This window comes from Epinephelus moara, chromosome 22 (genome assembly GCF_006386435.1).
Source record: "Epinephelus moara isolate mb chromosome 22, YSFRI_EMoa_1.0, whole genome shotgun sequence".
In the NCBI taxonomy this organism is placed as follows: domain Eukaryota; kingdom Metazoa; phylum Chordata; class Actinopteri; order Perciformes; family Serranidae; genus Epinephelus; species Epinephelus moara.
The window spans coordinates 35,828,087-35,853,200 of record NC_065527.1 but is presented as its reverse complement, the minus strand read 5'-3'; the positions used below and the strand labels follow the sequence as shown (position 1 = coordinate 35,853,200).

General features: G+C 41.6%; 1 protein-coding gene across 1 annotated transcript in view; it reads right to left on the bottom strand.

Annotated features, from left to right (window-relative positions):
• chst11 (carbohydrate (chondroitin 4) sulfotransferase 11) overlaps window positions 1-24,544 on the bottom strand; it is a 185,150-nt gene extending 160,606 nt beyond the window's left edge. The window contains exon 1 of the mRNA XM_050034010.1: window positions 24,161-24,544. The gene's annotated coding sequence lies outside the window, so the exon portion shown is untranslated. The remainder of the gene's footprint in view (window positions 1-24,160) is intronic.
• Window positions 24,545-25,114: the final 570 nt, after the last annotated feature.

The window sequence follows — 25,114 nt, the reverse complement described above, 5'->3', positions numbered from 1 at the left end:
TTTTTGGGGAGTTTTTCCTGATCAGCTGTGAGGGTCATAAGGACAGAGGGATGTCGTATGCTGTAAAGCCCTGTGAGGCAAATTGTGATTTGTGATATTGGGCTTTATAAATAAAATTGATTGATTGATTGATTGATTGATTGATTGATTGATTGATTGATTGATTGATTGAAAGGTCTCAACCTGGAGAGTGACATATGCCAGTGTGAAGATTCTACATGGATCCTGCTTTGAGCCATTGACCTTTGAACCTTGACCTCAGTGCATGTTTGAGGGCTTATAACTCAGCAACAAAAGGGGGTGCAGACATGGGACCAACTTTTATAGAGAGCTCTTGACCTCAACTATCATGTGAGTGTAGTCAACAACCTCTTGACCTCAACTATCATGTGAGTGTAGTCAACAACTCAGGGTGCTGTCAGATATGGGTAAAATATGGATACAATTAATTTTCACACATTTAGAAATTAGATATTTAAAATCTGATTACACAAGTGTGTTTACCATCCCCTTAAAGTCCACAGCGTACTCTCAATTCAGTATTTACAACAAGTAGGGTTTTAAATAGGGTTGTAAAAAGATATATCTACTGAATATATCTAATATCTAGTAAAGCCAAACTAGTAAATACACTGCACCTAGATGAACTATGTTAAGAAAAAGTAAGGATGTTCGTTAATTTCAGATATTTTAGCAAGTACAGAAACGATATTTTTGGGACGGTAGATCGTCCGGTTGTAGAGTTGTCAAATAATAGTCGTAAAAAAGTAAATCTACTGAATATATCAAATATCTAGTACAGCCGAACTCTCATGTTATTATTATAATTATTATTATTATTATTATTATTATTGGTGGGAAATTATAACAGAGGAATATATTTGCCATTTTAATATCAAGAACACTTTCGTGTTTTTATGTATATACAGGATGTTGTTGAATCAGGGAATCTGTGTGTTCACCACGACAATGGATCCTAATTGACTTTACATTGGCATTGTTTCCGTGGTACCGGCACGTAATTTCAACCCATACATGCTGCCACCACGGAATGCGGTGTTAAGAGGTCATGGTCATTTCACGTATTTCTGTGAGATCAGGTTGGCACAAGCCTATGGCATTCTACATTGTATTGGTTAGCCTAGCGTCCGGCGATATTTCCCTCCTCTCATATAAAAACAGGGACAACAGCAACATTTAAAGGCGCTGTATGTAAGAATGTGGCCAAAACTGTTACTGCGGCGCTGTATGTAAGAATGTGGCCAAAACTGTTACTGCACTCAAATTCAAAATACTGCCGCGAGTCTTATCCGCCCCCCCTCCCCTACAGATTCGAGGTTGCTGGACAGCGGCACGCTGGAGACTGATTTGTTTGCCCACGGGCGGCTGCCGTGGCAGGGCCGCGTCACCGCGTCCTTGATCTTCGGTTTTCCAGCGGACCGTTCGAGCAAGTCCGGCTTCTCTGCTGCTAACGCTGCTGCTGGGATACAGCTGAGGAGCCGGCTGCTAATGCTATGTACCGGGACACTGCTAATGCTGCTTGCCGTGCTGCTGTAGCTCAGTCGTACCTGTAACTGACTGTGTGACTGGTAGACGATAAGAAACCAGATAACCTAAGGCATCCACCAATGACTATATCTTTGCAAAACAAGGCACGGCCTGGATGGTTCTACAACGCTGGATTTGTTAGAGACCCCATCTCTGGGGCGTCCGTAGTGTAGTGGATAGTGCTGGCGCCCCATGTACAGAGGCGATGCCTTGACACAACCATTTACTGCATGTCATCTCCCGCTCTCTCTCCCACCCCATTTCACTCTGTCCTATACATTAAAGGCAAAAAAGCCTGAAAAAATAATCTTAACAAAAAAAAGAGACTCCATCTCTGTCATGAAGGCTGAAGCTAGGGGCGGGTGGTGGTAGTACTAGAATGGGTTTGGATGAGGGGCACAGTTTGGAAAACTGTCCATAATTCCTAATGGCTGGCCTGCCTTGTAATGCAACTCAATATCATCTCACTCTTTCAGAAGCTCCCTCAGGGCACAGCTGTTTTCATGGGCTGAGTGAGACTCCTCAAGACTGGAAAATCACCTTTTAAAGTTAAAATCAGTGGAATGCCCCTTTAAAATTTAAGAATTATGGGTAGGACTAAGTAAGAATGAATGGTCTCTATACTCATATCTCTACCATATAATCCTCAATCAAATGCATTTTTGCAACTTTTTGTGTACAGTGCATCTTATTTGCATTTTATGAGTGTTGGGATTATTTGCCATTTGGTAAAATCTATACTGGACATTTAAAGGCTTCCTTCTCTGCATGCTCTTTGTTCTCCAAACGAAGACAGCTATTTGACACCCATCTCCAGGAGGTCTCACCTCACACCTCAGTGAGACACAAGTCTCACAACTTGATTGGACAGGACTTTTACAGTGACATGTGATTCTGTGATTTCACAGGCATCGGTGAAGGTCCCTTCAGACAAATCTCTCTCTTACTCGGGAACTGCGGAGCAGCCCACACCTTTTTCCTGCTGGGCCTGGAACAGCCCAGACACTCAGGCCCTTGATCCTTGCCCTGAACCATCAAAGGTAGGGCAATTGCTCACGAACCCTCTTCCTGGACCACGACTTGCCCACGCTCAAGGCTGAGGCAAACCTGAACCAGAGAAGTTAGACTTGCAACCAACAAAGTTTGCAACTAGCTTTCCAGCAACAAGAAACTAAGTGAGTTAGCACCCAGCATCTAACTCTGCAAAGACCCTGAGTGACTGGCTTTGTCAGATCAGAACCTTTGGAACAAGGACACAGCAAAGACTGCAGCTGGAACGGCAGCTCTTCCCAGCCTTCTTCTGCCGGCTAACAAAGCAGTACACCACCAAGTGACTCTTTCTCCCATCCACTCAAGGATCGGTAAAGTAACAACTGGGCATAGCGTCATTACAGCTTTACAGGCTAAGCAAGACTGTTTAACTTGTTGTATGTGATTTAATGCTGTCATTGAGTTATTGTTGTGATAGTTTGCAGTTAGGTCATTGATTAGTTGGCTTCACCAAAGCTAAGTGTTTAGTTTGCTAATACTGTTCACAAACAATTCTTGCAAACACCTAAACAATCTCTGCACTAATCCAGACCGTTTGCAACACAAATCACATTCACATAGACTCAATAACAAATAGGCTTTCAACAGAACTACACCCAACCAGGCATCTCAAAGTTCCCGCTTCTTTTCCTTTGTCTTTGTCCTGTTCTCTGTTGTCAGCAATTTTGTTTTGTAGGCCAAACGGCTCTTTGATCACCACCCCCGCCTTTGTCTTTTTCTTTTCACTCTCACACACACACACACACACACACACACACACACACACACACACACACTCACTAGTTTGTGAATAAATATAATTCTTTGGAATCATACCTGCTGTCTGTTTAATGTTGCACAAGAGTGAATGAATAGTCAACCTCTGCTGCGTCAATAACTCCGGAATCCTTCAGGCGTTACTGTTAATTTTGGTTGTTGTCATTAATTTAATTATTAATCAAAACTCCAAATTAATAGTTTAGCGTATTTTATAAGACTGATATCTTTAACTGGCTATCATTTTCCCTTTACGGGAATGGTGCCCCACGAGGTGATTTAATGTTAATTAAGTCACATTATTTAACATAATTATTAATTATTATTAATAATTATTAATTATTTCCGATAGCCGATTGACCCCAACATAATTGGTGCCTCCGTGTGATGCCCTAATATGTTGATCACAACATATTTGGTGCCACCGTGTGAGACCTAAAATTATGTTCCCAACATATATTCCTGAGATGCCTCTGTGTGAAGCCCGAATTTAATTCCCTACATATTTGGTTGTGATTATTCCCCCACTTTTCATCTGTCCTGGCTGAACAAACACATTCACACGCCTCTCAGATCAAACCAGAGAGCTGCTGTGTTTATGACCTGCACCCTGTGGAGAAGAGCATTGTCTCATGCAGACCCCCATGGTGCTCTGAGGCCACAAACAGGTCAAAGCCATCTGCCACATAGGAGGTCTCAAACAACATTGTTGTACTTGAGCAAGATGCTGGAGTCCTGATCTCTTCTGTGGATGGGGCCACTTCAGTAAAAGCTGCTCCTGCAGGGACTTTAACTGTGTGAAATCAAAATGTGTTGCTTCGGTATGATGTTACACTCTGCTGCCACCTGCACCATCCATCAAACGCCTGGTATGATGATAGCCTGTTAAAGGCTCAGGTGGGACCATCTAATAAACCATCTTACTATGAGTAATGGCCTGAAAAGGCTTTTAACTTCAATCATATTTAATGGCAAGTCTTACATTGGTGCCAGCTGTCATTTTTCAAGACGTGGTTTTCTCCTCCCCCCCCCCCCCAAGCTTAGGATCAGGCTGAGTCAGTCTGTCCTTCAAGCATCATGTCAGAACTGGAGGTGTGACTGATCTTGGCTCTGAGTCCAAATTTTAAAAAATGACACTGACCTGCGTCAACTTTGAAAGGCTGTAAGTGCCACACTGCTGGTCTAACCTTGAATAATGCCCCCTCCCCTAATGTCCATGAATGTACCACTACAAATGTGATTCTGTTACCTGTGTTTGTGCCTGTTTTAGGCGTTTTCCTTCAAATCACATAAACATGGCCATTTTGCAAACTATGCTGCTGTGAAATTTGAATATATTCTTTCTGCTGTTCGAGGCTCTCATACTACACAATCCAAAAATCTATAAGCAGACTGTGGAAACCTGCTGGGGTTGTGTGAACATAATTCAGCATTAAATATCTCCACCGGGCATAAGTCTTGAGGGTATCATGTGTTTGGTTGAGTGTGTGTGTGTGTGTGTGTGTGTCCGAGTGAGTGAGTGAGTGAGTGAGTGAGTGAGTGAGTGTTGATATCCACAGCTAATCCTAAATATCACTGGACCAAACAGTCTAATATTCTGTCTGCAAGTGTGACTACATGCTCAAACAAAACGCAGTTGCAATAATTCACAATTGTAAAACTTGTTTTTAACCGTCATTAAATGCTGACTCCTCACTCCTCTTAACCAGGCAGAAGGGAGCACAAGGTGAACACCAAGCCTTACAGTCTGTTGCAGGCCACATTTTGTCCTTCACTGTGTCTCAAAAACTGACATCTATAGAAAAGTTTGGTCTCATTTTGAACCGGAGGATTTGCAGAAAAATTTCATATCTGCTATGCTGCAGCTCTACAAGGTTCGGCTGCAACCTGGTTTTATTCTGTCTGCCGCATGGCATTATACCACACCAGGAGCCAACCTGATCTCACAGAAATATGTGAAATGACCACGACCTCTTAACACCGCATTCCGTGGTGGCAGCAAGTAATGGGTTGAAATTACGTGCCGGTACCACGGAAACAATGCCAATGAAAAGTCAATTAGGATCCTTTCCCGTGGTGGACACACGAATTCCCTGATTCAACAATGCCACGTCAATCTCGTTTTCCTCAATGATAGCCTTTAAAGGGATAGTTCGACATTTTGGCAAATTCGCCTATTGCCGTAATCCCTATAGTCATATGTATGATAACATTGGGACAGTGTTAACTGCCTCTAGTGAGCCATTCTATCAATACAAGAACAAGTTGCTCAACATCAAACCTGGGTGGAATGAGTATGTTGCAGTGCAGCACTCTGAAGCCAGAGAGGCCTTTAAGATCTGGTCTGAGGAAGGTAAGCCTAGACAGGGGATGCTGTTTGAGAATAAAAAACTAACAAATGCTAAATTTAAACATGCTCTCCGTTTTTATTAAATCTAACGAGAACAAAATGAGGGCAGATTCACTCGCCAGGAAGCTGCAAAAGAGCAAATATAATGACTTATGGAAAGAGGTCAGGGTTATAAACACTTCTAAAACCCCCTTACTGTACCATCTGACATTGAGGGTGTCTGTGGCCAGGAAAAGATAGCTGAGGTGTGGCGTGAACATTTCTGTAATCTCTTCAACTGCATTAAAAGTAATGCACTGGTTATTGATAATGTTGATCTATCTGCTAACATGGTAATCAAGTCAGCTGATGTTTCTGCTTCCATCAAGCTACTGGACAAAAACAAGGCTTGTGGCTTGGACTTCATTACGGCTGAGCACCTTAAGTATGCCAGCTCTAGGCTCTGCCCTCTGCTTGCGATGTGTTTCACAGGCCTCATGGTTCATGGTGTTCTTCCTGATTCTATTATGTCTGTTCTGTTGGTGCCAGTCCTTAAAGACAAGACTGGGAAACTAAATAGCATGGACAACTATAGACCCATTGCCCTTGCTAGTATCATGTCTAAAGTCTTGGAAAGAATCCTCGTTACTAGGCTAGAAATGTATGTGATCACTACGGATAATCAGTTCGAGTTTAAAAGAAAACATAGCACTGATTTATGTATTTATGCTTTAAAGGAAATGGTTGCCAAATACAGACACCAGAATTCTTCAGTATTCTTATGCTACACTGATGCATCTAAAGCATTTGATAGAGTTAACCATGCTAAATTATTTATGAAAATTGATTGATAGAGGTGTTCCTAAATATTTAGTCAGAATACTGGCCTTCTGGTATGCCCGCCAGATGTTTCAGGTGAAATGGGGTAACAACATCTCTGCTCCATTCCATGTCAGCAATGGGGTGCGCCAGGGTGGAATTTTATCCCCTATCTTGTTTAATGTTTATATGGATGACCTGTCAAAACAGCTGAATGGGTGTAACACTGGCTGTCTTGTGGGTGACACTGTTGTCAATCATCTCATGTATGTGGATGACTTGGTAATATGTAGTCCGTACAGTGCTGGACTGCAACAATTATTGAAAATTTGCACACAATATGGCAAAGATTATGACATCAAATATAATGCAAAAAAAGTAACATCATGATCGTAAGAAGTAAAGAAGACAGGAAATTATCTTTTCCTACTTTTCATCTGTGTGATAATCCTCTCGTGATATACAAGGAAATTAAGTACCTTGGGCATGTCCTCACTGATGATCTGATGGACAACAGAGATATTTACAGACAATGTTGTAAAATTTATGCACAGGCCAATATGCTGCTGCGGAAATTTAAAATGTGCTCTGTTGATGTTAAGTGTTCACTCCTATGTCACACCTCTGTATACAGCTCATCTCTGGCATTCGTACAGTGTGAGGAGTATGCAGAGGCTCAGAGTGGCATACAATGATGCTATGAGGCTGTTGCTTCACATTCCCAGATGGCATAGTGCCAGTGTACTGTTTGTGTCTGCCGGTGTGCCTACATTTGAGGCTCTTTTAAGACAATTAATGTACAATTTTATGTCTCGCCTTGATGTGTCTGCGAACAGTATCATAGAGGCTCTAACCAGCCCTATGAGAAGCAGTTATCGGTACACATCTAGGCTCAGAGAGCACTGGCGTAATAGCCTGTATATTAGTAATGGCGTTTGACAGCCGCCTTGTGTGAGGGTGTGTGTATGTGTGTGTGTGTGAGGGGTGGGTTGGGTGCAATTGAGTGGGCATCTGATGTATGTATAATTGCTGTCTTTTAATATTGTATGTTGTTTTCCTTTTTATGGACCTACGGGTCTGAAATAAAGATTTATATATGTATGTATATATATATATATATATATATATATATATGTATGTATATGGGTAGGTACATTACCTTTAATTATCAGTGCCTGTTGTTCTGAGATCGGTGGGGCAGCGCTGCCTGCTGCTCAGCGCACAAAATGGAGGTGAACGGTATAGCCCCCTCTCTCCCTCAAAACTAATCAAATACACCATCAAATGACTCCAAAACGCTCTTGTGGACAACTTGTAGCTTACACATTCACCATGCTATGAAATAATAATGTAATATTATGAGACAGAGTTGTTTTGAAGCCAAATGCACAGCCGGAACTACATTCCAGACATACAGTACTTGCTGGGCGAAGTGATTTCAAACAGCTTATGTTTAGTGCAGTTAGTTTAGTACGCCTCAAAATAATCACCGGAACACAGGGGGAACATGCTTACTCCACACTCATAAATCACCACAACTCCTGAGGGAACAATGAGAAGCAATGCCAGTCACTTCACTATATGCTCTGGGCAAGCACTTATAAGATAAGATGAGATAAGATAAGATACATCTTTATTGATCCCATAACTGAGAAATTCCAGTGTTACAGCAGTCAAGGGGAAAGAGTCAGATTAAAGATTTCAAAATTTAAACTTAAAAACTTAAAAAACTAGGCATGCAAAATAAGTACAAAAATACAAGATACTAACAATAACAATACTACTACTACTACTACTAATAATAATAATAATAATGATAATAATAATAATAATGAGAAGTGGATAATAATGAGCAGTAGTGAATGAAAATGAGCAGTGGATAAAGGGAGCACATCTAGTGCAAGTGATTGTATGTGCAAAACAGCAGACAGCTGTGGTGTCCATAAAGTGTCCATAGTGTCACTAAAGTGTCCATGGTGCAGTTTACTGTGAGCAGTGCTGGTTATGTAGTCTGACAGCAGCAGGCAGGAAGGACCTGCGATAGCGTTCCTTCACACACTTTGGGTGAATCAGTCTATCGCTGAAGGAGTTCTCCAGAGCTTTTATCTCCTCCTGCAGAGGATGGGAGTCATTAGTCCTCAGAGATGACAGCTTGGCTGTCATCCTCCTTTCTCCCACCACCTGCACAGAGTCCAGAGAGCATCCCACGACAGAGCTGGCCTTCTTGATCAGCTTGTCCAGTCTCTTCCTATCTGCAGCCGAGACGCTGCTGCCCCAGCAGACCACTCCGTAAAAGATGGCTGATGCCAGTGTCAAAGAAGGTCTTCAGGAGCGCCCCCTGCAATCCAAAAGACCTGAGCCGCCTCAGCAGGTAGAGTCTGCTTTGGCCTTTCCTGTATAGTGCTGTTATGTGATTAGTCCAGTCCAGTTTATTGTCAAGATGAACACCCAGGTACTTATAAGATGTCACCATCTCAATGTCCTTTCCCTGGATGTTCACCGGTATTGGGGAGTCTGCGCCAAAGAGTCAGCTCTTTGGTTTTACCTGCGTTGATCTGAAGGTGGTTCCTCAGGCACCAGTCCACAAAGTCCTGGTTCAGTTCTCTGTACTCCCTGTCGTCCCCATCTGTGATGAGGCAGACGATGGCAGAGTCGTCAGAGAACTTCCGCAGATGACAGGTGGGGGTGTCGTATGAAAAGTCTGCAGTGTAGAGGGCCCCCGTACTGCAGACAACCAAGTCCGATACACAATCCTGGGTCCTGACATACTGCGGCCGGTCCGTGAGGTAGTCCAGGATCCAGGATGTGAGGTGATTAGCCACCCCTATGTGTTCCAGTTTGTCCCTCAGAAGTGCAGGCTGTATGGTGTTGAAAGCGCTGGAGAAATAAAAGAACATGATTCTCACAGAGCTTCCGGGCTTCTCCAGGTGAGAAAGAGCTCTATGCAGGAGGAAGATGACGGTGGCGTCCACCCCAATGCCAGGCTGGTAGGCAAACTGCAGCGGGTCCATTGAAGGGCCTACTGCGGGGCATTGAAGGGCCTACTGCGGGGCGGAGACAAGACAGGACCAGGCGCTCCAGAGTCTTCATGAGGTGTGACGTTAATGCCACCGGTCTGAAGCTGCTGAAGTCCTTCCATAACATCCACATATCCATAACATAACCACAACAACATTTGCATTTTAGCCTTATTTACCATGCTTGGGTTGTAGGCTAATGTTACTCAACATGGAGGTAATGTTACAGCAGAGAGATTGCTGAGCAAAATACACAACGATCACTTACCACGTCTGCTCGTTTTGTGATGCCGACAGATGGTATGGCAGTATCTTTCAAGAAAAGCGTTTGAACCATTCCTGAGCTTCTGCGCTCCATCCTTTCACTGTAGTCCTCCGGTAAAAAATGGTTGGAGCAAACAAACATTTTCTGAACCATTTCCACAGGCGTGTTGAGGTCGATGTCCAGCACAAATAGCCATTGTTAATAAGGCTGAGCACGGAAGAACCAGAGAGGAAACACCATCACATGAAGCTGTCCGCCCCCGGCAACCCAGCTACCCTCCACTCCACCAGGGGAGAGCGGACCCCAGCGCCAGCGCCAGCGCCAGCGCCACAGAACCAACATATAGCCTACAGTAGATAAAAGTAGAGCATGCTAAAAGTAAGGAAAAATACAAAAATAGGCTAAATAGTATCTAAGCAATAATAAAGTGTCTAAACAATAATAAATTGTATCTAATTTATTTATTAGGCTACCATTCCACTCTGTAAATAGATTTTAAAATTTCAATATAATTTTAATATTATTTTTGCTTATTTCATTATAGTTATTATTGTTTTACTTTTTAGTAGTATTGTATTGTCTGAGGATGACTCATTTTAGTAACTATCTACAGTAAAAAAGAAAAAAGCAAGCAAAGAAACAAAAATCATTTTATACATTGGGCCTTCAAAGTGCTCTCTGAAACTAGACTTGGCATGGCTTGTGTCCAAAAAATGAAAAAATCAAAACTTTGTCGTAGAGCTAAACCAAATACATCATTGGAAAGGTCTCAACCTGGAGAGTGACATATGCCAGTGTGCAGATTCTACATGGCTCCTGCTTTCAGTCATTCACCTTTGAACCTTGACCTCAGTGCATGTTTGAGGGCTTATAACTCAGCAACGAAAGGGGGTACAGACATGGGACCAACTGTTATAGAGAGCTCTTGACCTCAACTATCATGTGAGTGTAGTCAACAACTCAGGGTGCTGTCAGATATGGGTAAAATTTGGATACAATTAATTTTCACCCATTTAGAAATTAGATATTTAAAATCTGATTGCACAAGTGTGTTTACCATCCCCTTAAAGTCCACAGTGTACTCTCAATTAAGTATTTACAACTTCCAAATCTAGGAAAAACACTTAACTACAATTCCCTAGGACCACGCCATGCTGCTTGATACATATCAGAAACATAGTTGTAGTTCTTCTGATTTGCAAAGTAGGGTTCTAAATAGGGTCGTAAAAAGATAGATCTACCCAATATATCTAATATCTAGTAAAGCCGAACTAGTAAACACACTGCACCTAGATGAACTATGTGAAGAAAAAAAGCAAGGACGTTGGCTAATTTCAGATATTTTAAGATAGTACTGTAGAAACGGTGTTTTTGGAATGGTAGGTTTTTTGCAGCTTGTTGTAAAATAGAGTCGTAAAAAGATACATCTACTGATTATATCAAATGTCTAGTAAAGCCGAATTAGTAATGACACTGCACCTAGATGAAATATGTCAAGAAAAAGTAAGGATGATGGTTAATTTCAGATATTTTAGCAAGTTCTCTAGAAATGGCGTTTTTGGGACTGAATATTTGAATATATCAAACATCTAGTACAGCCGAACTATCATGTTATTATTATTATTATTATTATTATTGGTGAGAAATTATAACAGAGGAATATATTTGCCGTTTTAAAATCAAGAACACTTTCGTGTCTTTGTGTGTTTCATTGTTGAAACAGGGAATTTGTGTGTCCACCACGAAAAAGGATCCTAATTGACTTTACATTGGCATTGTTTCCGTGGTACCGGCACGTAATTTCAACCCATTACATGCTGCCACCACGGAATGCGGTGTTAAGAGGTCATGGTCATTTCACGTATTTTTGTGAGATCAGGTTACCAGGAGCAGCAGGAGAATTTTGCCTGCCTGATTTTGTAGACTTGCAGATTTGTTGATTTGGACATTTTTTCCTTGATATTTGTGCTTCTAAGTAAGCAGGCTATGTACTTCCTACTATGCTGTGCTGTAGCCTACAGACAAAGTCCAGTTATGAACGACATGGATCAAAGATTTGTGGCTATGTTTTAGTTATTAAAAATACATTAACCCTCATAATTGTATGTATATTTTCTACATTATGTAAAGTAGTACCACACAATTTGAACCAGTAATATCACAATATCCCCCCCATCGATCAATCTGCAACTTGTATCCACACAGAGCTAAAATTGAGTTAGCTAGCTAGCAACAGCATACTAAGTCATCTTCATATCCCTTAAATACCATGGTTACTGACCCCTCTGACTGGAATTTATTCACTTCTGGAAAATAATGTCTATGACAGCTCCAGATTACATGCAAAGCAAGCACGTTTACAGTGGACTGTTTAAAGAAGACCTATTATGCTCATTTTAGGGGTTATTTTTGTAATATTGGGGTCTAGTGAAATAGATTAATGTGCTTTAATGTTCAAAAAACACATTATTTTTCTTAAACTGCTCATTTCTGCAGCACCACTGTCTGAAACACACTCTTTGGGCTTATGTCCCGCCTCCCCAGCAGCCCATTCTGCTGTGATTGGTCAGGTTGCTCAATCTATTGTGATTGGTGCAATGCTTAGAGCGTATATTGGAAATGTCACGCCCCTTACCTTAACTGAATTTCACTCCAGAGGCCACATGAGCTGCTAACAACATGCTGTGGCGAAGCTAACAACAGCGGCGTTTGCCCTCATCAATTTGAGTGAAGAAACATGAGCCGACAGACTCTGAACCACCTTCACAACAACGACTGGAGCAGGACGTTTCACAGTGGTTAAGTTTTTATTTTGTAGCCCTCTTATATTTCAGATGTAACATGATAATTGTAACTTATTTGACATTATGGTAACAACTGTATATCCGTCCACTGACTAACTGAAGTTGGAAATGTCTGCTGCAGAGTACAAAAGGTTTCTAACAATATAGTCAATTACTACATAACGTGGACACCAACACTCACCTGTTACATATAACCTTTATTTTTTTATTCTCGAGAGACATTGAGGTTACCCTCATTTTCAATGCCGTCGAGAGACATTGAGGTTACCCTCATTTTCAATGCCGTCGAGTTGACAAGCCATTAAAATATTGACAATGATTACACACAACAAAATACATTTAACAAGAAAGACAGTCATCTGAAACAATTACAATTAGGAACACAGTTATCTACGATTAAGGTCCTAAACTCTGTGAGTGAAGGGAGTGTGTCTAATTTCAGAATGTGTTGTAGTGCATTCCAAGAGCTAGGGGCATCATAACAAAAGGCAGTCTTACCAATACTTGTACGGACTCGAGGAACTTTGAGTAGCAGCAATTCAGCTGAACGGGTCATGTAAGTGCCTGAGTTCCACTCCAACAAATTTGCAATATACGGTGGTAATTTGCCTAGAAAGGCCTTAAAAATATATAAAAGCCAGTGCCTCTTGCGCCTTTCCTCAAGAGAGGGCCAACCAACGTTTTCATACAGAACACAGTGGTGAGTATCATATTTATCACCAGTAATAAATCTAAGGGCTGAATGATAGACCGATTCCAGACGCTTCAAAGTTGAGGCAGCAGCATGCCTATAGATAATATCACCATAATCCATAACAGACATAAACACTGCTTCAATTATTACTCTTCGTGAGAGCACTGGGAAACAAGATTTGTTTCTGTACAGAAAGCCAATTTTTTGTCGCAACTTTAAAATAAGTTCATTAATGTGATATTTGAATGAGAAATCCTCATCTAGCCAGATGCCAAGATATTTGTACTCTGTGACTCTCTCAATTTCTGAGCCAGTTTTGGTGTATAAATGCACACTATTGAAATCAATGTTTTTGGCTCGGGTAAACAACACATATTTTATCTTATTTGCATTAAGAAGTAGTTTATGTTTGATAAACACAGATTCTTGAAAAGAATTAAAAGCAGTTTGCAAGTTATTGATGGCTGTCTGAACAGAATCCGCAGTACAATATAAAATTGTGTCATCTGCATAAAAATGGGCATGACAACCAATTAAAAAAGGAATAATATCATTAATATAGACAGTAAAAAGCAATGGACCCAGAAGAGACCCTTGAGGTACACCTCCACTAACTGACAAAAAATCAGATTTTGTATGGCCAAGCTTAACACATTGACGCCTGTCAGTCAAGTAGCTCTAAAACCATGCACATGCATTTTCATCCAACCCCATTGCATCTAATTTTCTCAAGAGCAAGTGATGATTGACTGTATCAAATGCTTTAGACAGATCTATAAAAAGAGCAGCGCAGTGATATCTTCTGTCTAATGCCAATATGATGTCATTTGTCACCAGTGTGATTGCTGAAATTGTGCTATGGTTGGCCCTGAAACCATATGCAGTGGTGTAAAGCATAACTCATTTTTTATCTAAGCAGGCTTATCTTAGATCAAACTAATGTAGCTTGTGTTGGGTGATAATACCAAAGTTATTATAAATTTGTGTATGTAAATGTAAAAATGAAAGTGACAAACATTGTAAGTAATATACAATAGAAACTTAGATAAATATAAACATAGCAGCATTTTATCTGCAACACTAATGGTGTCCAGTTCTTTACATTCAGGCGTCGATCCTGCCATGTGTTATACTCTGGATACGCCAGGAGATTCCTGATCTGGCTGGTTACTGTGTTGGCCTCCAGCTGCCCCCTAACTGAAGTGAGAGACGTGTAAGGCAACCACTTCCTCCTTTGAGGGTCTCTCATACTGGGATGCCAGGTCCTTTGGGATGGGGATTTTCAGCAGCAAATGGCACTGGGTTCTCAAACACCTCCACAGAGATGAGCCTCATCGGATCATCTACAGTCTGTAAAATAGGGGGGACCCCAAATAGTCAATGATTCAGTGATTCGATTTGGAGAAGTCTGATTCGACTGCCAGTCTCACCGTCGAATCGACGCAAAATGTGGCTATGAAACAAGACCGTACCATTCTGACTATATGGGGGTGCTCACTGCTGCTGAACATCTTGATTTGACATAGAATGTATTTGTTTTCTAGTAATTCATGATATATAGCCTATTTTGATACAAACATCAGCCTAATTTCTGTTAATAAAAAAATGAAAATGACGCGTGCGTTTAATCAGTAGGCATAATCATTACTACGCATGAATAAATCACCCAGTTGCTAGATCCAAATAAGCTGAGGTGAGTGAGTGCGCTGCAGGACCATCAGAGCAGCATCGAGGCCTACGGTGATTTGCGGTGGCAGAGCGCATAAACAAATACTTTGGAGGTGGTATGTGCTCTCAAATCAAACTTTTTTGAAGGATTATTCGTTTACTTGAAGTGTCTTGAAACGAATTTCACTGCTGATTGTTTTCTTGATAGACTCTGATTTTTTTTATTTGGTTACTTTTTGTCCGACGTGGCCAGACAATTGAAAGCTGTGATGCACGGTCCGTGTGGATGAACTTGTATGAACCTGAGTTGATTAATGAAGGAACTTGAAGTCAGAAAGAAGGAAAACTGTTTCTAATCCTTTTGATGATGTTTTTGGATGTTTATTTGTGAATGAAATGGCAAGTTCTGATGAGTCAGAAACGACTCCTGTTAAAGACATGGATGAGGCTGCAGCGCGTCTGCGCTCATCTAGAGCATCATACCTTGATGAAGTGAAAGGAATAAAGATAAAATGATAACCCTTTTACTTTTATTATTATCTTATTATGCCAATGAAGAATTAAATTTGTTTATTTGGGTGTTTTAGCTCTTTTCTCTGACGCAAATGAGCTCATTAATCAATGAGGGGGAAAACAACATGATTCGACGATTAGTCGGCTAAAGGAAAAATCATTCAAATCAGATTCGACTATGAAAATTCTTAGTCGGGGAGTTGAGTCATGAGGATCTACTAGCTCTGTTAAATTTTCTCCCTCTTTCTCCTCCAACTCAACATGAGGTCTTGTACTTGGTTTGAAACCTACGCCCTTTATGGGTGTTGATGACGGCTGAAAGTCCAAATGAAAGAAAATATGAGGGATTTTTCCTGCTCTAACATCATAACAAAGTCAAAGGCATGCGATAATGTGAGGCAGAAATATATATCCTGAAGCTTTTGGGAAACAGCATTTCAGTACTGTAAAATATTTCCAGGTACTGTATCTCAAACACAAAAACACATTTTTCTTTCTCTTGTTATTGTTATTTTTGTAATTACCGTGGTCATCTTTAATTTATTTGTGTAATTATTATTTTCCCAAATGTTTGTAACCCCCATAGTGAAATTGTTATTGTCATCATTGATGGATTTATTATCACTATTACCACTAGATTTTCACTAACATGAATCTGAAACATCTTTTTCTCTTTCGACCAGTTGGTTTTATTTCAATCATTAATGTCTCTCTTACACTCATTTCACAAAAACATTACAACAACCCTCCCCCCTCACACATACACACCCACAGGGTCACACACTTGACAAATAACTGCAGGTCTTAGTTTGACCCCAGGTCTGAGTGCTGTCATGTTGTCGGCTAATTGTTTGAGGTAGCATTAGTTAGCTGCTTAGATCGAGCATCACACATATACAGATACAGCCACTTCAAATTTCCGTTTGGCCCGTGGTAGAGCCCTGACCAATCCGTGACAGGTCCCTGTCATCACCTGGCCAGGCTCGTAGCTCAAATGAGATCCCCTGCGATGACGTAGAGAATACCGGGCCGACTAATCGCTGGCTGTCCAGGTGGTGTCCAGCAAACAATGTGGGTTTCGTTAATCATTGGCAGACTTTCTGGGGAAAACCTGGGCACGTATTCACAAAGAATCCTAAGACTAAATGTAGCTCTTAGTGACGTCATTCTAAGAAAAATCTTAGAATTCCTCGAATTCTAAGATTTTTCTTAGAATTTTCCCTTGGTAAGATAAAAGTTATTCACAAAGCATCTTAGGCCTTAAGAGATCTCCTAAGGTGAAAAACTGTTAAGAGGAGGGAGGAGGACTTTTAAGAAGCCTAAGAGTGTCTTAAACAGAGAAGATGGCGGAAAGACGGAAAGGAAGGAAAGATATTCTCCGTATATTGAAAGACAGTGATTTAATAAGACGCTACCGGCTTGATCGTGCAGGGATAATGTTTGTGGTTGACCTCATCAGGGATGAGCTTACTTTTCCCACCCTAACGCCCGCTTTGGATTGCAGCACGTACCAGCGCTTCTCACACTCATCGCTTGTGCGTTAAAGGCATTGCATTTGTCGGGTAATGTGCTCCCAAGTCTGCCTCTTTCCTTGTGCCGTGATCCAGGGACCAAATTTCCCTCCTAAAACTCATTTGTTCTCCTCCACGAGCTGTGCCAAGAGCAGGCACTGCTCTTCTGTCCAGTTCGGCTTTCTCGTTCTTTTTTCTCCATTTCATTTGTTGTTTTGGTCATTCTGCCAAATCAAACCGGCCAGCAGTGATCACAGTGATTGCTAACAGCTGAGTCTGCGTCCACCATTAATATCAAATAGATTAAGTAGTGAAATTACCAGCATGGCGAATAATCATAACAATAAGCAAATCAATGTAATAATCGGCATGTGAATGAGGTACATCCAAACATTTTGAAGCTGTGTAACAATTAATTTAATTTTGCTGAGTTTTATCATCATGACATAAAATTATTTTCACGATTACACATTTCTTAATACAGTCTAAGTTCTATGAATTGTGATTTGTGATATTGGGCTTTATAAATAAAATTGATTGATTGATTGATTGATTTCACTGTCCATTCATTACTAGGAGCGCATTTGGTTTTTTTGGGTTTTTTTCTTTTTTCCTTTTTGTAACAACCAATCACAGCTTTTAGAAGACTGCGTCATACCTAGCAACAGGGTCAACCACACCTCCTCACTAAGATAAAAGTTTCTGCTCAGAGTTGCTCTCAGAAACTTCCTGAATCACTCTTAAACTAAGATTCCTTGCTCGGAATTTTTAGGCTAAGTTAGGAGCTCCCTGAGAGGACTCTGAGAATCTTTGTGAATATGGGCCCAGGTCTCTAACATCTAAAGCAGTGTTAATAAACAAATTAATATCAGATAATCATATTGATTTACTCAGCCTCACTGAAACCTGGCTGTGTCAAGATGAATATGTCAGTCTAAATGAATCCACTCCTCCCAGTCATAATAATACCCACATTCCTCGAGGCAGTGGCCGAGGAGGGGGAGTTGCAGCCATTTTTAACTCTAGTCTATTAATCAGCCCTAAACCTAAACTAGATTATAATTCCTTTGAAACCCTTGTTCTTAGTCTTTTACGTCCGACCTGGAAAACCTCGCAGCCACTTTTATAGTGTACTGTGCTCCTGGCCTGTATTCTGAATTTGTATCTGAATTCTGAGTTTTTATCCAGTTTAGTTCTTAAATCAGACAAAGTTATTATTGTAGGTGATTTTAACATTCATGTTGATATTGATAATGACTCCCTGGCTACTGTGTTTATCTCATTATTAGACTCCATTGGCTTCAGTCAGGATGTACATAAACCCACTCACTGTTTTAACCATACCATTTAATTACTTTTGATTTCCTTTTACTCGATTACACGCCACTCAGCAACAGTTACTATACTAGATGTTTATCAGATAGTGCTGTCCAGGGGAGTTGCTAGGAGTTGAAAACATCTGAGGCTTTAGCCCTGAAGTGGGAACAATTCTTTACCCGGAGGTTCGGGGGTTTCTCCCCTGGGAAAATTTTGAATAATTAATTTTAACGTATTTTGACAAAGAATGAGCACTCGTCTTCTATTATTGGGTTGCCCAAATTGTTGGTTAAAACATGTTAAACCTGAAAGTCCCCCAACTGGGGGACTTTAAGAACGACTTTGCAAACAGTGTGAAACAATGCACTAATCACGAAGAATATGCTGCACATCAAATTAAACAGCAGAACCTGGGCTACAAGGCCGTATAAACCCTTTCTACATGCCCCAAACACAGCTCAAACAACAACTAAATAAATCAATCAATTCAATCAATCAATTTTATTTATAAAGCCCAATATCACAAATCACAATTTGCCTCACAGGGCTTTACAGCATACGACATCCCTCTGTCCTTATGACCCTCGCAGCGGATAAGGAAAAACTCCCCAAAAAAACCCCTTTAACGGGGAAAAAAAACGGTAGAAACCTCAGGAAGAGCAACTGAGGAGGGATCCCTCTTCCAGGACGGACAGACGAAATAAATAACAAGTCAAACTCCATACAGTACCGATATCCTGACCCACTCGTCATATTTCGTGCTCTACCGCGACGCCACGTTATGCAAAACAAACACCATTCATCTCAAATGAAAGCAGAGACACTGCTCTTTCTACACATATGCGCCAAAGCACTCTACACCAAAGCATCAGAGAGATAGAGGCCAAAGAACAACAACAGAAATCGTTTCGCCACACGGTACGTTCCGGTAGACCGACATGTTGTGCTGCATTCAAATGAATCTGGGCGAACATGATGGGCTTTAGGACCCGGGGGGGGAGCATAACAATGACCGCATTCAGCAGCCGGCACCTCCCCCACAACGGTGTTCTGCTGACTCTGATTGGCTTACAGTGCTGTCAATCTCATGTTGGTGGGTATAGCGTCATTCTATTGGCTCTAACAAATCGCACAAAGTGTCAATCACTAAAATCAACCAATCCGTTGCGGAGATACGAGCCTCCAAAGCACAGAAGAGTAAATTTGCTTAGAACATGGCACTCTTAAATACTTGATTCTGATTGGTCAATCAACAAAATTCTGTGGTGTTTATTTCTTGGGGTATCACCGCTGCTCTGCTGCTTCATTGCTAGGGATGCCATAGCAACGGCCTTAGACTGAGGAGCATCAAAATCAGTTAACATTAGTCCACACAGGCCAAATAGGATGGCAGTGGCAAAATGCAGCATTTTCAGGACATGACTTTTAACATTTTTGGAGAGAACAAAACGCTGGATGTTTGGCTAAAAGATGACATGTCCCCAGCAAAAAAAAAAAAAAAAAAAAAAAAAAAAAAGAAAGGAAGAGAAAATCGCAGGGCTGTCAGGAGCAAACCGGCACAAACAACTAGAAGAAGTAGTAAACCATGTTCTAAGCGGAGGGGTTCCATTCCCCTGTTGGGAGTTATTTTTCAACAGTCACCAGCTCACTAACATTATCCCTCACTTCGTATGTGTACATCCTAAACATCATTAGGGATTTACAGAAACAAAAAATCTGACATATAGTCATGTACATATGCCATGTAAGCTGGTGTGACAGTGAGTGTGTTGTGTGCTGCTGTGCTGCTGTGCTGCGTGCGTTGCTCTCGTGCCGTGCCGTGGACTTTAAGTTGGAAACGAGGTGCTTTATTAGTTAAAAAAAACAAAACAAACAAACAACAAAACAGAGGCTTAAAAGATCCGGGGCTGAGCCCAAAAGATCCGGGGCTGTAGCCAGGAATGCCCAGGTCTAACGACGTCCATGGTGTTGTCTCAAAATTTAAGGAAATTATTCCATCGTCGTTAAATTTTATACCATGTCCTTCAGTAACAGAGGTTGCCCGTACCGACTTTAAACTCTCCCGAATTGATCAGCTTATCGATAGCACCGTAGGCTCGCTGCAAACAACACTTGATTCTGTAGTCTCAGCATCAGTTACAGTTACGACTGAGCTACAGCAGCACGGCAAGCAGCATTAGCAGTGTCCCAGTACAGCATTAGCAGGTGGCTCCTCCTCAGCTGTATCCTGGCAGCAGCGTTAGCAGTGTCCCGGTACATAGCATTAGCAGCTGGCTCCTCCTCAGCTGTATCCCGGCAGCAGCGTTAGCAGTGTCCCGGTACATAGCATTAGCAGCCGGCTCCTCCTCAGTTGTATCCTGGCAGAAGCGTTAGCAGCAGAGAAGCCGGACTTGCTCAAACGGTCCACTGGAAAACCGAAGATCAAGGACGCGGCAACGCGGCCCTGCCACGGCTGCCGCCCGTGGGCAAACAAATCAGTCTCCAGTGTGTCGCTCCCCAACCTCAAATATGTAGGGGAGGCGGACACAACTCGCTGCAGTATTTTGAGTTTGAGTGCAGTAACCGTTTTGGCCACATTCTTACATACAGCGCCTTTAACAAAGCAAAGAACGTTCACTCCTTGGTACAACTCTCAAACTCGTAAGTTAAAACAAATATCGCGAAAATTTGAAAGGAATTGGCGATTAACCAAACTGGAAGAGTCTTGTTTAGTCTGGGAACAAAACGTATAAGAGGGGCGTCCGTAATGCTGAGGAAAACTATTACTCAGCATTAATAGAAGAAAATAAGAACAACCCCAGGTTTCTTTTCAGCACTGTAGCCAGGCTGACTGAGAGTCACAGCTCTATTGAGCCTTGTATTCCGTTAGCCCTTAGCAGTAATTTTATGAGCTTTTTTTAATGACAAAATTCTAACTATTAGAGGCAAAATTCATGACCTCTTGTCCTCAGATAGTACCTATCTGCCCTCAAACACAGCTGTAAGACCAAATATATATTTAGATTGCTTCTCCCCGATTTCTCTTCTACAGTTGACCGCAGTGATTTCTTCATCTAAATCATCAACGTGTCTCTTAGACCCCATCCCAACTAGGCTACTTAAGGAAGTCTTATCTTTAGTTAACACTCACCTATTAGACATGATCAATATATCTTTATTAACAGGCTATGTACCACAGTCCTTTAAGGTAGCTGTTAGGGCTGGGCGATATGGCCTGAAAAAAAAATCTCCGATTTTTTCACAACAAATCCGATTCACGATTTAAATCGATTTTTTTCCCCTCCTAGTTAAAAAAATATATATTTGTGGCCTGGTAGCACATACCTGGGGTCCAAAACTTTCAGCATGTGAATAAACCCTGGCTTTTCCACGGTAGCCTATATATGGGCACCACATCTCTTGCAATATACATGGCGACTGCATCTGTGATCGCTTTCCACCGGACCCCTTTCTTATCAAACGGCAGTGTTTCCCCTACCATTATATTGGATCACAACAGAAGTCATTTAAGGTTACCTTTCCTATAGAACAGGTCTATACCTTGTCCTTTTATTAAACAAACTAAATAGCCTTATGTTACAGGCTGAGCCTGATCTGTGTGGCTTGTGTGTGTGTGGAGCTGTGTATGTGTGTAGTTGATGTAGGAGGTATGAGACGTTAGCACGCCGGGTGTGGTGTGTGACGTCAGATGGATGCGCCCCAGGAAGAAAGTGAGGCATGTGCTATGTTGTTTACATCGAGCAGCCACAGTGAAGAAGCCTACGCAGTTCTGCATGCTGTTTTTGAGTTATTTCCCTCTATGTAAAAGTCAGACACTGATGAGAGAGGCTGTGCATCATCCCTGCAGTGCTGAGAATAAAGTGCCGTTCTTTAACGCAGACGATGTCCCGTTGTTTATGTGTTGTTGCCACAACGAGCTAACACAAGCTAAAGGAGCTAACGGTCTTCGGAGGTCCCTTTACTACGGTTCGGGGGTCTGCCAGCTTGGCGTTGGTAACACTTATTTATCTTATTTACACAACGGCATGTCACTTCTGTCCCTACACGGTCTAAAATCCTCCTCTGCTCTCTGTGTCGTGCACGGCGGAGTTCGGCCCTGATGCGCACACACACACAGACACAGGTGAGCACACAGACACAGACACAGACACAGGTGAGCACACAAAAGCGCTGAAGAACTCGTTCCCTTTCTTGAGAACGAGTTCTTCAGCGCTTGCTGCCATGTTGTTTGTGTATCAAGTGCGTGGGGGGAGGGGTGAGCCCACTCCGAACTACGGGAGCCCAGCGTGGAGCCTGAGGTGTTAGCCAACTATAGACCAATATCTAATCTTCCCTTTCTTTCAAAGATCCTTGAGAAAGTAGTCGCAGACCAGCTGTGTGACTTTCTCCATGATAATAATTTATTTGAGGAATTTCAGTCAGGATTTAGAGTGCATCATAGCACTGAGACAGCACTAGTTAAAATTACAAATGATCTTCTGATTGCTTCAGACAAAGGACTTGTCTCTGTACTTGTTTTATGAGATCTTAGTGCGGCATTTGACACAACTGACCATCAAATTCTGCTACAGAGAGTAGAACATTTAATTGGCCTAAAAGGTTCTGCGCTAAGCTGGTTTAAAACTTATTTATCTTATCGTTTTCAGTTTGTTCATGTCCATGATGAATCATCCTTACGTACTAATTTTGTTTTGGAGTTCCACAAGATTCTGTGCTTGGACCAATCCTGTTGACTCTGTGCTTCCCTTAGGTAACATCATTAGAAATCACTCTGTAAATTTCCGTTGTTATGCGGATGATACACTTGTATTTATCGATGAAGCCAGAAGAAACTGATCAATTAACTAAACTTCAAAATTGCCTTAAAGACATAAAAACCTGGATGAGCTACTGAATGGGTGAGTGTGCCATCTGAATAGGTTTCCCAGTCACTCAAAATCATCACACTGAGTGGGCTGTGAGAACTTTTGATGCAAACATTCAACAACACATCGTCATGTCGATGTCAGAACTACCTTATATAAGTGACATTTTACAATTGTAATTGAATAAATGGGCATGTTACAGTGGAATCTAGGCACACCCCCAGAAAGGTTGGGGGGAATGGTATTTGGCTGGAAATTCGGAGGACATTAGCAGGCTTCCGGAAGTCTTTCGGAATTTGAAGTGGCTGTCTCTGTACTGAAACCTTTGTCAATATGGAGATGATACACATTGGTAGCTCTGTTAGATTCTCTACAATTCAATTATTAAATTCATCTTACTGAGACCACCCAGCTGGCAGTGTAACTTACTGTCAGCCGAGTAGCAAAAGCATTTCAAAACAGTAACTTTGGTTAGCCAGTTAGCCGAGGCCTGCAGCTATAATACTATATAAAACACAAAATAAAAGGGGAAAAAGTATAATAGGTCCCTACGAAAGCCGATTCAAAATCAAACTCCTAGTGCAGCCACAGATTTTGACAAATAAATGCAGGAATTAATTCAACACCAGGTCTGATTGCTGCCATGCTGTAAGCCAACTGAGCTAGCGTTAGTTAGCTGCTGAGATCGGGCATCACACATAGAAATGTCGAAACTTTTGTCAATATGGACATGCCGCACATCGTTAGCTCTGTTAGATTCTCCTTAATTCAATCATTACATTCATCTTACTGAGACCACCCAGCTGGCAATGTTATTTACTGTAAGCTGAGTAGCAAAAGCATTTTAAAACAATAACTTTGGTTAGCTGAGGCCTACAGCTAAGCACTTGATGTACAGCTTAACGTTACCTCCAACAGCTGTCTACTCCACAATTTAACACTTGGTAGCAGCTTCCTTGTTTTTTTTCTACCCAACAAATTCACAACTCATAAAGCATACTTACAGGTTGTGATCCGGAATCTCCAGATTTGCCCAACAAAGTGGTAACTGCCCCGTCTGTCAAGAGTTACCGCTGTGAAAATCCAGCTGTAAACTGTTGCCAGTTTGTGAAGCAGTCCTCAGAAAAATGGAGGGAACACAATAAAATGATTGGGTTGTATTGCTGAGGAATAATACTGAAAATATATTCCAAACACTTATTCTTCATTTTTTCTTCTTTTGGCAGTCCAAACAATGGTAATTTGACATGGGGTCTCTTCAACAGCTCCTCAACAGCTCAAACTCTCCACAAATTTTGCTCCAGCTCTGCTCTGAGTAGGTTCTGTTTGGGGGCGCGGCTCAGTGGCCTGCAGGCAGTCACTGTGTGCATAGATAATGTAACAACATTGTGATGCAATTAAGTTACAGAAGTAAAGGCAGGAATGCAAACAAGCCGTTTCAGGCAGCTGAGGAGCTGTGTGTCTATGGGGAGAGAGATCTCCCTTTAGCCTGGAATTGTATTTTTTTTACTAAGCAGACCTTATAGATATATGGAAATGATATATAACACACTAAAGAAAAGGGAAACCCACAAAAAAGCATAATAGGTCCTCTTTAAGTAACTAACAGTACACTGAGCATATGATGGACTTTGTCTGTCAGATACTATTGTCATGTTGGGTCACTGTTATGACACACTCACTTTTCAACATCCATTTTTCTTATCCTCTTGAGGGTCTGGTCTGGGCTGGAACCCATCCCAGCTGACATTGGTCAAGACTATCGCAGGGGTAACACATAGAGACAGACAACCATCCACTCTCACATTCACACCTATGGACAATTTAGAGTCACCAATTAACCTATCTCCAACCTGCATGTCTTTGGACTGTGGGAGGAAGCCGGAGTACCCGGAGAAAACCCACGCTGACACAGGGAGAACGTGTAAAAGAGAGGGGGGCACGGTGGTTCAGTGGTT